At 37.2% G+C, this 15,102-nt stretch overlaps 1 protein-coding gene and 1 long non-coding RNA gene across 2 annotated transcripts in view; one reads left to right on the forward strand and one right to left on the reverse strand.

The window, feature by feature from the left end:
* LOC107727071 (uncharacterized) overlaps nucleotides 1-4,442 on the forward strand; it is a 25,581-nt gene extending 21,139 nt beyond the window's left edge. The window contains exon 3 of the long non-coding RNA XR_001638322.1: nucleotides 4,349-4,442. This is a non-coding gene — a long non-coding RNA (uncharacterized LOC107727071). The remainder of the gene's footprint in view (nucleotides 1-4,348) is intronic.
* The window catches only part of LOC107727070 (probable phospholipid-transporting ATPase IF), a 57,662-nt gene that overhangs the window by 41,156 nt on the left and 1,404 nt on the right, over nucleotides 1-15,102 (reverse strand). The window lies entirely within an intron of this gene.

Below are 15,102 nucleotides of genomic sequence, written 5' to 3' on the forward strand. Positions count from 1 at the left end.
GGATATCTTATGCTCGATGTGCCCTCTTTGTGGCCTCAGGAGAGAAGCCAAAAGCTTTTCTTTACCCTAACTGAAATTATGCATTTTAAATTCGAATATAATTCGAATTTTGATAATATTTAAGCACAAAATTCGAATGTAGTTTTTCAGCCATTTTGACAGCCCTAGTGTTCAGGTGTTGCCGTTCTCAGCGCCGTCAAAATAAAAGTCTCGCCATGAACGCATCAGCCACACAGAAAAAACGTATCGGCCAATGCCGATATTTGAAAAATGCCAAATATCGGCCGATATATCGGCCTTGGCGATATATCGGTCGACCACTAAACACTACTTTCTGGCTTGACTGGAGTTCAGCACTCTGACTTGCAATTATTTAATGTGAAGTCTGAAGTGCATGTTAAATGGTCATTTTTAAAGACCCTGTCTCTAGATGACGTGGTCTGTTGCATTCATTTGCACTCTCTCTAGACTGAACACATTGTGTATGGAAGCTATACATGTCAAAAAAATGCCAAAAATATTTAATTCATTTTTGTAGTTTTTTCAAATTCACCAAAAAGTCACGTCAAGCATAATTATAACATTTCATTGTTTACATTTTCATTAGTATAAATAGTGTTATGTTATAATGTTAAATTTTTGTAATCATCCAATAAATTCATTAAACATCTGACCTTTAGGGATTCAAGGCAAGTTGGTGGTTATCCTAAGTGTTTATTTATGATGACATTTTTAATTTCAGGAATTAAATTTTTCACTAAGTTTTGTCTTCACAATCCTAAAAATCCAGTCATTTCAATAGAAATCAACACAAGTGAGAGTATCGCGTGAGGGCAAAAAAGTTTCCCACGCAGATTCCACTCATGTTCACGCCGGTCGCAGTGCTGACCAACAGGAAGACGCTTGGTTTGAGAATGACTTCCCTGTGAACTGTGCTTCATACATCACTGCACTAATGACAATAGAAAAATGTTTTCTACACAAAATTTCACTGAAATCCTGCTAATGCGACTGCACCTTTAAGAAAAAAAAGAGAACATTCTTAAGAAATGTTTTTGGGACTACTAAATATCCTCAACTTTATTCTCAAGTTAAAAAATAAAATAAACTAGCAGTTAAGTAATCCAGTCTCAGATTCCAGGAGCGGTTGAATTTCCTCACACTTCACAACATGTAATGGCTTTGGTTTGTGGAACATGTGACGGCTCTTTGCATAGACACAAACTCTCAGTCCACCTAGTGCTTTATGCAAATACTTCTGCAGCAGCACACTGGAAATATTCTCTACAATGCTGAACCTTGAGCCTCTGACAGATGGTGTCTGTGCGGAGCGGCTTCCATTGACTCTTGCCCAGAGGAGGCTGGGAAATCTCATTCCTGTGTGTTACACGGCCACGTCATCCGACCCCATCGACAACACATGCCTTCAATTACAGTCTGAATCTTTTGACTGAGACTTTGTGTGTTTCCATCCCATTTCCCCTCTGCACTTTCCAAGAGTAAGACGCTGGAACGCATTCTGTGTGCCAACATGAACATCTTGTGCTGCTTTTTCAAAACTGTTGCCACTGTGCTGTGATTATGAATCCATGCTAACTGATTCCTAGATCTGTTAGATAGAAGAACACTTTTAAAGAATAGATAGAAAAAATATTTGAGTGAAAAAACTCTAAACTCTAGTAAGCTGCCTTACTGTCATCCATCTCAACATTGTAAATTTTGTCATGATGTAGACAAAAACAATACCATTAACTACAAGTATTGCAGTTAACTACTATTACAAAATATAACTTTAACAGTTTATCACAAAACATTCACATTTATACCAAAGCATGCGCTTTTGCTATAAAGGCCACAAAATATAATTGAAGAGAAAACCGAAGAACGAACAAGTGTTACAATTTCAAACAAAATCTGTCCAAACGAAGAAAACTTTCCTGACAACTTTCCAACGTGAACTTCCCAGAAAACTTCATGGCAGCTGTTAAACTCCTTCAATCTGCCATTGGTCCATGATGACTTTATAATCACCAGCCATTTCTGTTGTTTGTTGTGTTATCGATAGAATAGTGTACAGCACATATTTAAAGTGGCAATGAAACAGAAGTAGCGATGGATTTTTCTCCTGTATTGGGACCCCATAGTAAAACACACGTGGATAATTCATTCACAATAAGATCTGTAATTTTAAGTATTTACAAAAACGTAACAATAAAGTGAATTCTCATTTCATGCCATCTTTAAATACTCCTCTAAACACCTCTTTCAGCAGTGTGGAGAACGTTGAAATGTTCAGAAACAGCACGTTTGCATTGATATTATGAACATCTGTTTGAAGAAGAACTTCACTTTCACACACAGGACTTTACTCACATTTCCAAAAAAACAAAAAACAGGCCTTGTGAGATTTTTTGTGTGTATAGTCCATACAACCAGAATACAATGTCATGCAACTTTATCTGTGGTCAAGGAGATTCAGGTCAGTTGGATAACACATTTTGATCTGTTTCTGTGTTGCTTTTTACTTCCTGAACAATGTGTGTGAATTAGGAGATGTTACTCAAACAATGTTTTGAAATGTGCATTCTGCACATTATTTTGAGGTAAGGTGATATTTTAAATAAGCTCCTTATAAATAGTGTAATTTCATCATTAAAAACAGTGACAGATGTTTGTTGACAAACTTTTTAAAACATTAGCATAATCTGGAATTATTGGAAATCAGGACTCAGGAAATTTGAGGAATTTTACGGTTTTAACTTTTGAGTTTTACATAATGTAGATATGTATGGTAATATAGCCTAATGAATCAGGAAACTAAATGAGTAAATGAGTAAAATAAACCATGCGTTGACATTCTCTTGATTTGTGCTTTTACGTGAAAGTGCAATAATTCAGAAGAAATGTAAAAATAAATTTCTCAAATGACATCAATCAGGATCAGCAACAAAAATTACAATTTTGAACAAAATAATTGTGAATAACTGTTTAACTAGAGATGCACCGATTGCAACTTTCTTGGCCGATTCCGATTCCCGATTTTTCGTTAGTGTGATCTGCCGATACCGATTTTTGCCGATTCCGATTTTCTTTCTAAGAACTATAATTGACAGCATATACAAACAAAAATCTACTTTTCTTCAACGCAAAGTTTTATTTTCATAAAAAAACACAGGTAAAAAGTCAGTAATAAAATAAGAACAAATAAAAAAAATTGTAAACAACAGCACAAATAAATGCAATAGAATAAAGAGAGCTATGAAACTAAGTTTTTCAGGTTAAGTAAGTTTTTATTCAGGTAAGAAATACTACAGAAATTAAAGTAATCAAATGTAAAATAACACATCCAAAACTTTGAGTCCATAAATTACACTGAGCTCCCTCACTGTCTGATCAACTCTTCAAAGCCTGCTATAGCGGCGGCTTTTCCCGGTTATCTGGGCTTTTATTGGTCCCTTTTCCCGGTTATCTGGGCTTTTATTGGTCCCTTTTTCCCGGGCTTTTTTTGGTCCCTTTTTCCCGGGCTTTTTTTGGTCCCTTTTTCCCGGTTATCTGGGCTTTTATTGGTCCCTTTTCCCGGTTATCTGGGCTTTTATTGGTCCCTTTTTCCCGGGCTTTTTTTGGTCCCTTTTTCCCGGGCTTTTTTTGGTCCCTTTTTCCCGGTTATCTGGGCTTTTATTGGTCCCTTTTTCCCGGGCTTTTTTTGGTCCCTTTTTCCCGGGCTTTTTTTGGTCCCTTTTTCCCGGGCTTTTTTTGGTCCCTTTTTCCCGGGCTTTTTTTGGTCCCTTTTTCCCGGGCTTTTTTTGGTCCCTTTTTCCCGGGCTTTTTTTGGTCCCTTTTTCCCGGGCTTTTTTTGGTCCCTTTTTCCCGGGCTTTTTTTGGTCCCTTTTTCCCGGGCTTTTTTTGGTCCCTTTTTCCCGGGCTTTTTTTGGTCCCTTTTTCCCGGGCTTTTTTTGGTCCCTTTTTCCCGGGCTTTTTTTGGTCCCTTTTTCCCGGGCTTTTTTTGGTCCCTTTTTCCCGGGCTTTTTTTGGTCCCTTTTTCCCGGGCTTTTTTTGGTCCCTTTTTCCCGGGCTTTTTTTGGTCCCTTTTTCCCGGGCTTTTTTTGGTCCCTTTTTCCCGGGCTTTTTTTGGTCCCTTTTTCCCGGGCTTTTTTTGGTCCCTTTTTCCCGGGCTTTTTTTGGTCCCTTTTTCCCGATATTGGACTGCGGTCCCTTTAAGAGTTTATCCACAGACCCAATATACTGTTACACAACATGCGTTCTCTTTCTCAACTATTTAACATTCCAAAACATGACTGTTTAACTGGATACTCGCCGAAACTGGCATTTTGACAATTTTTTGTCAAAGTGGTGGTGCGCGCGCGTTTGGTGTAAGTGCGAAACCTGCGGGAATGACTAAAATAATGCGCAATACAAGCGCTATTTAACCGGAGCGAATGAGACGTGTGTGAGAGAGAAGGGGGCGTCGGAGAGAAGAGAGCGAGAATGCGCGGCTGACGTTATTGCCTGTGCCGCTGGTAACAAAACGGATCGGCTCGAAATCGGAAAGAACTGAGACTGACCGACTGATCACCGATCCGGGACGATCATGAGGAAAAGTTTAACCACAAAAATCTTCACTGACTAAAACTAAAATTAATTCAGACTTTTTTTAAAACTAAAACTTCACTAAACCAAAACAGCATAGGTTGACTAAATATGATAAAACCTAAAAATGACATTTGAGTAAAGAAAAAGAGTAAGACTAAACCAAAAAGCAAATAGGGCTAGCTGACAAAATTAACACTACTTTTAATGCAGTGTAAGTAACTGATTTGGAATTCACAACTTATTTAAATATATTTTGACACTGACTAAGTACAGCAAACATAGCTGTAATGTATTTTAAAAAGAGGGATATTTGACACAGGACCAAGTCGGTCTGTATTGTGCATAACTAACAGCTTCTGTGCCACGTAACTCTGCTCTTTCAGTTGTGTGTTAACAGCATTTTTTTCCTCGTATGCTAATGATCCACATTATAGAGATAATGAAACACAGACTGTAATAATTCAGCACAACAGCAGAACAAGCCAGCTAATCAAGTATATCAAATTAATTGGAGAGCAAGTGATGCCGTATCTCTTCTCAGAAAAGCTTGTAAATATCCGCTGCGGTGACCAAAGCAGAGCGACAAATACATCTGAGGCACAGCTGTGTGAAGCTTCCCTTTGCTGCTCCATGGCTAAATTTACTGAGTTTAATTCTGACAAGGCAGGTTGAGAGGGTGCTCATCTGCTCTGCGTATTGCGTAACAGTCTGTGACTTTCACTGTGAAGAATGAGTCTGCCGCTCCACTAAAGCACCTTCAATTAAACATTAATTTGGGAAGCGGCAGCTAATGAGATGAGCAGTCAGGAAGGCCATCACTGACTCACAGCTACTTCCTTAACCTGGAGTGACCTGTCTGAAAGCCCACATAAGCTCCTAAACACCAGCATCTCACACACTTACAGCAGCTCGAGCTGTGTGAAACATCTGGCTAACTTGGACCAAACACAAAGGATGAATAAAACAACTGAATATCCAAAAGAGAACAGTTATTAGGGCATTTCGATGAAATCTCGAAACATTTTAACTTCCAATTTCAGAAACACTGAGAAGAAGATAAAGCAGCTTTTGGTGGATCTAATGTAAAAGATGATGGATCATATATTGCCAGAATACAGGTGGAACACATGCTCTGTATATGATGAGACTCTTATGGAGAAATCCAGATGGCCAAATAAACACATCACAACATAAACGCTTAAGACTACAGTAACATATGTCAACTGCAATTCAGTTAGTATTTGCATGTCTTAGTTATTCATTAAAGTCTCTATTCCCAGAAGCAATCACTTTCTTGGCTATTATGTTAAGAAAGAGCCGTTTCCTTTGCTAATGAATAGTTGTGAGGTTACGCAGCACAACATCTCATTCAATCGTTCATGTAAAAATGCTTTGAAGATGGAAAACATGTCCTTTTCATTGTAATTGCGATATTGCAGCACAAACTAATAAGCTACTAAGAACACACCTGTATCTAAAGAGTTAAATATTAAATGAAAACAACCAATGGTCATATTAAGTAAACACCATTGTTCATGTAATTACTCAAGCATACAGTACAAAACAAAGAGTGGTTTGCTCACTATTGTCTTTGATTGATCTAAAGGACATAACAGACAGCAGAAGTAGGGGTGGGCGATATGAGCTAAAATTCAACATGAGGTGAACATAACTTCACGAATAAGCCTATGAATACTGTACTACAGCTAAACAGCTTGGGGAAATGTAAGTATTTGGCTAAGCATACAGTACAAAACAAAGAGTGGTTTGCTCACTATTGTCTTTGATTGATCTAAAGGACATAACAGACAGCAGAAGTAGGGGAGGGCGATATGAGCTAAAATTCATATAACGATATTTTACACCGTCTAGGCGAAATTGATATTATATTGCGATATGAGAAAAAAATTACAGGCTAAATATTATAACCTTATATAACTTGAAAAAGTGAGGGATTGGACAAAGACCTGAAAAGTCTTTTTTTTATTGTGCCATTGTTTTTCTCAAAAAGTGCAAACGTGCAACATGAGGTAGGCCTGTATGAATTAAATTAAATTAAATATTGTGTATTTGAGTAAGCAGTGGTTCCCAAACTTTTTCTGCTGGGCCCCCCTTTTGTAGAGAAAAATATTTTCTCCACCATATATTTCCACCCCCTCTTTTTTTTTTGGAAAGTCTCTCATGCTCATCAAGGCTAGATTTATTTATTAAAAATACAGTAAAAACTGTAATATTGTTACTTTAAATTATCTATTTAAATGTTTTAACATAGGCCTATAGTAGGGATGTAACGATTCACTCAACTCACGATTCAATTCGATTCACGATTTTGATTTCTAGTAATATATTCTGACAGTTAGGGCTGTCACGATTATGAAATTTGGCTGGCGATTAATTGTCTAAAAAATAGTCACGGTTATTGCGATTAATTGTCGTAGTATTATGTATATCACCACAGTAATATATTTCTGATAATTTCTTTAAGCTAACCCTGTCATGAGAAACTATTTGTGGCGCCCGCCACAATATCAAAACTGACCGCCAAAAATAGATTTTCCAAAAGGCTTTGACTTCGTTGAATAAACATGAGCACTGCACGTTTCAAAATTGAAACCCAGTGCGGGTGTTTTTATATCACTGTATTTCTGAAGGAAACCGACTGTCTTCAGAAAATTTTGGATGTCATTTTCATTTCTTCTTGCATGTAATATCTGATCAAGCAGCGTTTGTGAGTGGAGCGCTGCTTTGTGTAGTGTTACCGGGGAAACATCGATCTCTACCACTCCAACAGCGCCTCCTGCTGCCAGAGAATTAATTTGCATATATATGCCGCCACAAACGAGTGTCTGTGGGAAACACTGCAGTTTTACTCAAATTAAACTGTCAAATGCTCATGAAGTGACTCTCAGAGGGAGTCAGAGCAGTTCTGGAGATGTTGTTCATGTATTTATGTCCTCATGTAGTGAGACGACAGAAGCTGAAATCACCGCGAGCGTCGCACACTTTGTATGTGTAGAAAACAAAACCACACGTCTGTGCCATTTACATACACAGAGACACCCAGAACATGCAGGATTAATATTTAAATAGTATTTTTGAGGCTTAATATTTACAGATACTAGTCCATATCGCCACTCTATTTAAGTGTACTGACCTACTTTTGATTAATTCATCCAAACTCCGTGACATTCCGCGTCATACAGTAAATTCCATTTATATGACTGGATTCCGCGATTCCGTCCACATTTTCTGCATCGCGGAAATCATAGATAATATTGAGGTGTTTTGCAACTTCAGTGTAACGTTAGAGGATTGTGATTTATTGCAAATTAAGCCATGTCTGCTGCTGCCTTACCTTCGAGAGACAACTGGTGCGTGATCACTGAAGCAGCTGCAGTTAGCAAGCGATTTCGGAGTGACAGTGAATTCCGCATTGATTGGTCGGACTCGTGACTCCCAACAAATCAGATGGGCGGTGGGCGGAGATTGCTTTAGGCCACAGAGTGGTGTATTCTGACAGGCTGCATCAGAGCCAAAAAGCACGTTTAAAAATTAAGTTATTTTATCTGCGAATCGATACCGATAATCATAAAAATGCTTAATATCGGTGCCGATAATCGGTCGACCCCTAGTATCCACGGTATAGCAAAATCCATATCATGGAACAACATAATACCGGTAGTCACGTTCATACCAGTATAGCGCCCACCCCTAAGCAGAAGGTCTATAGACTGCTCACTTTTTCAGCGGCCTTGGTCTCCAAAGTATTTTTCCTATTCATTTCTCTCATTAAAAAAAAGTCTTTAGGAAAGAGTTCTAAGCCACAGAGCAAACCAACCAGCTACAAGGAGAAGCACAACATCACAAACTGTTATTTGAAAGAAAAAAAGTACTTGAAAAGTGGACAAAACCCCCCAAAGGTACACAACTGCGTACTTATTGGCTTTAACAAGGGAAAGAATCCCATGAAGCCTTGTGAATGACGATTTAAAATGCTGCAGAAATATAAAACTATTGATTAGGGAGGTATGATATTGGATTTTTGCTGATAATCGATATGCTGATATTTAACTAATTTTGGCCAATAGCCATTGCCGATACAGATATATTTCCTTCTGTTTGGAAACAACTCCAAGTCTCTCCTGTGCAGAGATTATAAACAAATTATTTTTAATTTTGGATTTTGTTAGAATAATATAAGTAAATAATAATTAATTTCTTGTTATAATGAGAGTACACTGAAAGCTTTGAAAATAACTATTAAAAAAATCAATCACTGCTTTTCTTTTTCAGACAGATGCAGTTGTAGATTTAACATTCATAGATAAAGCAACAGCAGAAGACCTGTACAAATTATTAAAAAAAAACTTTTAGAGCTCCCTGTATTTAAGTTTTCATAATCCATTTGAAATTACACATTAATGAATAAATCTGTATATAAAATTATTTAATTTACAAGTGTCATGTTTGTGATTTTTATATAAGCTATAGCTTCTGACCTTTAAAACAAAACGTGATTTTATGACCCATTATTGCTTTATTTATTCAGAAACACAATATATTCATGTTTTTCCGTGTATTTTACTTTCATTTTATTACAAATAGGCCTACAGCACCCTTAAATAAAAGGCTTACCGGACAGACATGAGGACCCGGGGAGGCTGCCGCCGCTAGTGCATTCTCAAATTAAATGCGGCGATCCAAAACAGTGAATCTAAATCACCATTCAGACAAAAGTTCATTTCATGAATGGCCACACCGCTGACGTGATCTTATGGCTAGCACACCCTGAGCACATCTGAGTTGTTCGTCTCATTGCCAAGGCATATCGGACTGTTTTTACTGTATTTATCATCAAATAAATTCAGCCTTGGTGAGCATAAGATACTTCTTTCAAATACATAAAAAAAACTTTATTCCAAACTTTTGACTGGTAGAAACAATATATTTCATATTTATTGTAAAATATGCACATACAAAAAGTAGACTGAAAGCAGAAAGGGAGACTGATTCCATGACGTCATTCGCAGTGATTCATGGCGCCGGTGAAAGAGTTCTTTAGCTGTTAAACACAATTATATATAAAAAAAAACGTTGAAATAATGCTGGCTGACGGCTTTAACAAAAGCCTTTAACATCGATTATCAAGCCTGGAGACAGTAGGTCTGTCTGATTTATAAGTTATTATTAAAGGGGTCATGAACTGCCTTTTTAAAATTTTATACTGTTCTCTGAGGTCCACTTACAAGATTTTAACATCAAAAACATCATCATTTAGAAGTAACAGGCTCTTTTCTGTCCTTGTCAGAACGCTCTGTTTGGATCGGCGTGGCCCATTCTAGACTTGGAAGTACACGCCCACTGCTACGACTGGCTAACAGTTCGAAAAAGACAGCTGTGTGCCAACGTCCTTCATAGATGGACGCTGCTGTGAGTTAGGTTAAAAATTTATAAACACTCATTACATATCAAACTATCTGCAGGGGTTAAAGCAAAAAAAAATCCTGAGCCTGAACTTTTTTTCCAGGGGCGGGGCGGGGCAGGGGTCCTTTCTTTAACATTTGAAAGGATACTATGGCAAAGTTATTGCTTTCCTTATTCAAACTGATTTTTTTTTTTCATGAATATATGGTGCCTGAACTGATACTTATTAAAAAAATAATAAAATCCCCCCAAAAAATGATGGATTGGCCATTAGAATAGAAATAGAATAGAGTGCAAATGTTAGAGGGTCAAGTTTTTTAATAAAAAAAAAAACAAGCAGATAAAATTAGAAGTAGCATTAGAATAGAGAGTGCTAGAGTTAGAGGATCAAATGAAGATGAAAGAGATGTGTTTTCAGCCGTTTCTTGAAAATATTAAGGACTCAGCTGCTTTGATTGAGCTGGGCGGGTCATTACCACCAGGAGGGAACAGTTAATGTAAATGATAAAACCCATGAAAGTTTTATCATGGGTAGAATGCAAAATGTTTCAATACAAGCATTTAATTTAAATGTAATTTATGTAATAGTACCGGTGCCATATTGGTACCGGGTTTCGGTACCCAACCCTAGAGATGAGACAAAACACAGATACTTGGTTCACTAGAACAAGACAATATTTTAATACTATTTATAAGAAATTTTCAATGACAAAATATTTGTCTTTTAATTACAAAAAGTAAAACAATGCAGTTGTATTTTGAAATATTTTAACTAACCTAGGCCTGTACCTAATGATTATTTTGGTAATCAAGTAATCTACTGATTATTTTGACAACTGAGTAATCTGATATTTTTAGTGACACAAACAGACCTAAGTGAAAACCAGGCTTTAGTATGACTATTTATAAATAAACTAACGATGAGGCAATAATAACTGACCCAAATAAAATATCAAAACCAAGTAATTACATGGTTTTATTGAACAACACTGTTAAAATACATAATGTAATATGCCTATACATAATACAAACATAACCAACTTAAGTAAATTATGTACTGTATTATAACAAATACCTGCAGAGGGCACCAACGGCCAGGTGATGTTTCACTTTACTGCGTGATTAAACGTTCCATTAAATCCATTAAATTGTAATCTTTGGCCACATGCAAACTCAGAAACGTTTATTTTGAAATCGCGATGTACAATAAATGGCAGAAATAGGTTGATGTATTGTCCTGTGTTGGCAAAGGTTTATAAATGATTTACGTTACAAATCTAGTGAGATAATGCACACTGTTTTCCCAGATGAACGTAAGCAATTCAAATTCACAGCATATGCAGAGGAAGTGTTTAGCCCCTTTAACACATACAGCACTGCTAAATTACCGGTAAGAGATCATGTGTGATTCAGGACCTTTTCAAAAATCCCGGTAAATTTGTTCTGGCAATCTAGAACTCATGGACTCAAAAGTGATATCAACAAGTTTTTTTAAATGTAGGATTATTTTTTTACGCAGTCAAACGCTGCACGCCGGAGATCCGGCACGGTGCCGGAGAACTTTAAGCCCTGTATCTGTAACAGACAATACAGCAGTGACACAAGATAAAAACACTTGTTACTTGTGAGTTGCGACATTACTATCGGATCCCTTTTCAATCTCTCTGCAAGTCCTGCTTCAAAATGCGTCTTGTTTGTAAACGAATCCACAGTAAAATAAAGCGAACAAACGACCAGGTTCTTACTGACGTGATCTGGAACTTTATTAAAAATAAATTTCATCCACTCCTTCCTAATGTTAGGATCAGAAGCAAGGCAATGCAAAGACTGCACAGTGTCTTGTTATCCTCGGAGCCACCTTTATCCTTTGGTTGCCAGGTAAACCTGTGTTTGACTCTCTCGTTATTTATCTACTACATGCGCAAATGGAAACAGGCGTTGATCTTCTTCTGCAGAGGCAGTCTTTTGTTGCGCTGCTATGATGTCATAATGTGACACACTCCAAAACGAGTCGTTCTGGCAGCCTGCCTTCAATATAAGCTGTTTTTAGACTAACAAGACAATTTTGAGTTTTGAAACTTACAGGATGCTTTTATAGTGCAATGACCTCGTATATGTCAAAAGATCAAGGCAAATTTGATTTCTCAATTCAATCTCCATATGGAGAAAATGGGCTTTTTGTTTCAAGACCCGACTGTTGCTTTCCATTTTGCTGTGTTAGATGCAATGCAGACCCAATATTATGACACAGAGCAGATGTCCCGCCTGTTTACATTTACATACCTACTTTGTTTGCACTGATACCTCACCAGACAAGCACTCTAACCAGTGCATTTGACCATCGACTCATGTGGCCACTAGCGCTCTACACAGAACATGAGCACGAGCATTACAGCTATTAATAAAATATAATACCAACTGAACAGCCACATCTACTTAAAATACATCCACTGCAATAAATATCACATTGAAAATGTATCCTACGCATGAAATATATATATATATTTTATATTTAATGTATTGACTTCTTATGAGTTATGCGATTGTGAGCTGGAAGCAGCTGGTATGGCAGCAGATGAGCTTGTGTAAGATGACGTTGGCAGCAGAAAAGCAAACAGAGTGCAGATCACATTAGGCTTTAGTGCTCTGCCCTGACTCTAAGCCCTGCCATAACAAGAAACTTCCCATGACTCTCTGGAACATGAAGAAACATAAGCAGCCTTGTGTAAATTAAGGTGGATGAAGGAAGGAATAAAACGTTGAGAGAGAAGATTCTTTAATGTGCATCCTTTCATGCATGTCTTCAACTCAGTGTATTTCTGTATAAACTTGCCCACTCAATGCAATACAACAACAGCTAGATTATTTTCCAGTTCTGAAGAAAAGCGTGGTTGTGCAAAACTCACAACAGCAATGCTAGGATGTTGTGGGTGGTTTGTAGGTTGTTGTTTACAGGCCCAAGTCGATAGAGCCCACCTCAAACATCTATGACATACTGGTCTCTAGATTTGACTATTCCCACTTTCCAGTAAGTATATGTACCTGTAAACACAGCTTTGTCTCTATAGCTTAAGATCATCTACCTGCCATTACATATGCACTATATTCTCAACCATGTAGTGTATGAATTATATAAGGTTATTTTGTCATTCATAATCAGAGTCTGATAGCCGCTCCCCCTTTACTACATAATTAAAGCTGCGACAGTTGAGTGCATGAAGTGTCCAACACTCCACACTTAGTTTTTCCGGTTATTTAAGTGCATCATCCGGGTGTTTAAAGTGCACTTTTTCTTTTTGGAATTTTCAGTGTAAACGCAATACTCGCACTGTTTATACTACACAATGTTATAGAATAGTGCATAAGTACACGATTTGGGACGCACCTATACTTTTCATCATGCAACATCTCAATAAATCAATCAGCATTACAAACACAAGATCTCAGGCCAGACAAGCGAATACACAGATTTGTAACATGAATCTGAAATGGAGATTCATAAATATAAATCTGCAAACAATGCATAAAGCCCATGTGTTGATCATAAAAAAAGTGTCAGGGCACAATAAACAATTGAAAGAATTGTTTGTCCAAAAACGTAAATTTGCTAAAAATGTGCTCACCCTCAGGCCATCCAAGATGAAGATGAGTTTGTTTCTTCATCAGATTTGGAGAAATGTAGCACTGCATCACTTGCTCAGCAATGGATGCTCTGCAGTGAATGGGTGCCGTCAGAATGAGAGTCCAAACAGCTGATAAAAACATCACAATAACCCACACCACTCCAGTCCATCGATTAACATCCTGAGAAGCAAAAAGCTGCATGTTTGTAAGAAACAAATTCATCATATATTCATCATTCAAACCTTTAAACAATTGCTTCTGGCCAAAATAATGCTTCCTCCAGTGAAAAAGTCCATCTCATGCTGTCCTTAACATCAAAATCCACCCACATATTTGTTTAAAGCTGTTTTGGACTGTTATGGCTTGTAAACAGTGCTTGATCTGTGCATATTTCTCTCCCGATTCAGATGAGATTACCTTTTCACTGGAGGAAACATTATTATGAATTATTAACTTGTGTTTTAGCTGGAAGCAAAATTTCAAAGTTAAAAACGTCTTGATGGATTTGTTTGAATCATAGACATGTATTTACAAATCAAGTATAATGGGAACACAGAATGATCTTGGAGAGAGCTTTACCGAGCTGACTGCTGTAACCGAACGCGACCAGGGTTTAAACAATAACGTTTGTAAAAGAGAGAGGAACTGAATCCACAGGGTTGGTAGTGAAAAAGTGATCATAACACCTGAACTATAATATGAACAACAGACTTAAAAAAAAAAAAGAAAGAAACTCTCACTGGATGATTGTTTGACAGGAACAATTACAAAACTATCAAATGAGGGAAGTTCTGAAAGCAATTTCAGCTTTGCAGGAACACTCCACTGCTACAAAATACACCGATTACTCCGCACAAGCCCAGTTACACAGACGGGGAAAAAACAACACCTGAAAGATGTGAAAAACAGAGATGTGGTTCTTTACCACCCACTCTTTCCATCTCCGCTATTTACAGTCAAACACAAGTTTGCAGCCACAGGGTAGCAGTGTCTGAAATGAGACCAGATCTAAACACACTTCCTGTGAAGTCAAGCCAACAGCATTAGCGCACAACCTTTAGACGAACAAACAAGAGAAGATATATTAGCCGTTTACTTTTTATATCCAAATCTTATCTAGTCTTCTAATATTATCTGTAAATCAAAATAAGGAAATATTTCACTGTACATACCATAATTAAACCATTAGCTTCAATTGAGCTTCAAAAAAGCTTATATTAGATAGTTTTCGATACACTGGGGTGTAGATGCGCATTAGTCTATAATTCAATGAAAAATGTAAAAATCATTAGTTATCCACCTAAATAACTCAAAACCATCATCACATATGGCTAATGTAAAACATTCTTGCAACATAACTGTTCAACTACACAACAGATGTTGTATTGTATTCTTCTACATTGGGCTTTAACTGTTACTGTACTGAATAAAAACCACCTTCATTAAAAGTGTAAAGTACCTATA

This window comes from Sinocyclocheilus rhinocerous, unplaced genomic scaffold, assembly GCF_001515625.1.
Source record: "Sinocyclocheilus rhinocerous isolate Xijiao unplaced genomic scaffold, SAMN03320098_v1.1 scaffold1960, whole genome shotgun sequence".
Lineage (NCBI taxonomy): Eukaryota > Metazoa > Chordata > Actinopteri > Cypriniformes > Cyprinidae > Sinocyclocheilus > Sinocyclocheilus rhinocerous.